The sequence below is a fragment of the Carcharodon carcharias genome, chromosome 9 (genome assembly GCF_017639515.1).
Source record: "Carcharodon carcharias isolate sCarCar2 chromosome 9, sCarCar2.pri, whole genome shotgun sequence".
Taxonomy (NCBI): domain Eukaryota; kingdom Metazoa; phylum Chordata; class Chondrichthyes; order Lamniformes; family Lamnidae; genus Carcharodon; species Carcharodon carcharias.
In genome coordinates, this window is record NC_054475.1 from 113,750,142 (window position 1) to 113,752,086 (window position 1,945).

Consider the following 1,945-nt stretch of genomic DNA (forward strand, 5'->3'; position numbering starts at 1 on the left):
CATTTCCCTGTGCGTGCTGATCCTCGGACTCACTGCTGGACTCATCACGTGCAGCCGCAGCCACTGTGTCGACATCTACGTTGTCCACTGTGTCCCCCCCTTTCCAGCGCAAGATTTTGGAGAGAGCAGCATGCAATTACTATCAGCTACACACGATCTGGGGGGTACTGGAATGCGCCCCCTGAGCAGTCCAGGCATTGGAAGACTGATGGTTCTCTTCACCACAGCCCTTGTGGAGGTGTGGCTCCTATTGTTGCTCAGCTTCTGTTCTTGGATGGCAGAGAGATGTCATGAGCCACCTTCTGAGGTGATAGCCCTTGTCACCCAGCAGGCATCCATCAAGCCGAGCCGGAGCACTGAAGAGCCCCAGCACCTGGGAGTGTCTGAGGATGTAGGTGTCGTGAGAGCTGCCTGGGTACCTTGCACAGACTTGAAAAATCAGCATCTGGTGAACACACACTATCTGCACTTTCATGGAGTGGAAGCCCTTCCTGTTGACGAAACCACCAGGCTCACCTGCTGGGGCCTCAATGGCCACTTGTGTACAGGCTATAGCACCCTGGACACGGGGGAAGCCAGCAATGGCCGCGAAGCATCTGGCTTGCCTGGTTGCTGCGGAAGTGGATGCAGGTCAATGCATGCCTAAACAGAGCATCTGTAACCGGCTTGACACAAGTGTGCACGGCTGATTGGGAGACACCACAAAGATCAGCCACCGACCCCTGGAAGGAGCCAGAGACAAATAAGTTGAGGGCAGCTGTGACTTTTAGAGCCACTGGCATGGGGTATCCATTCACACAGTTAGCAGGGATCACAGGCCCAATCATCTGACAGATATAGTTGACTGCCTCCCTTGACAGTCGGAGCCTCCTTCGGCACTGCACCTGAGACATATTGAGGTAGCTGCTTCTCCGCCTGTATACCCTGGCAGCAGGATAGTGGCATCTTCTGTGCCCCCTTCCTCCTTGATCTATCTCTTGGCCCTGCACTCCTTGTACCTGTGCCAGTCCTTCCAAAAGTGGCTCCCCTGGAGGCTGACTGTGTACTCCTGGCCTCTTCCCCCTTCGAGCCCTCCCTTCCTCCTCAGAGGAGGTGCCTCCAGTGGAGAATCCAGGCTATGGGAAGGCTTCCTGAAATCTGCAAGTCTGAAAAAGATTCCTCACTGCAGAGTGTTGACCTGAAGGTTAAGAGTCCAGACAAAGCAGCTGGTATTTTTTTGAAGTGTTGCAGATCACACAGGCAAGTTTTAATAACTTTGAAAAATCAATACTTCACAGAATGCACTCACAACCCCAGTGAGCCCTCCTATCCTGCCCGTAGATGAGGTTTATACAAATGTGCCCTACCCGCCTGCCCATTGCGCCCATGCGCCAACCCGAAGATTGCATGGGCACCAGAAAATCGGTGTCAATTGGTAAGTCAAGGGCCTTAAGTGGCCCATTAATTAATGGCAGGTGCGCAGTGGGTATCATCTCGTGCCCGCCCAGCGAAATATTGCAGTGGCGCACGGTGTCATTGGGACGCTTGCCTGACGTCACCGTGCGACATTTTACGCGCGGACATGTGGGGCCTGCCCCCGCATGCCAACGGGAAAATTCTGCCAATAATTACAGGGCCCAAATTATTTTTTGACAAAAATTATTTGGTGAACTAAAACCTTTCTGATATGTTGTAGTAATACCCAAAGGTTTAAGTGATTTGCGGCACCACATTGGTTTCCACACAAACTTCTCATGCTCAAATGATGTTCGACCTATCAGTGAAGTTTGCAAAGTTTGTGTATGAATAATAAAATTGCAGGCAAACTGGAAAAAGGAGCTATACCTGCCAATTTCCTGGATTATGTGGCTTACATTAAAAACAAAAATGCTAAAAAGCTCGTAGCCCCACCTACAGCTGCTGGCATTAAAAGCATGAATTTCTGCTACACTGCAGCATTGACATT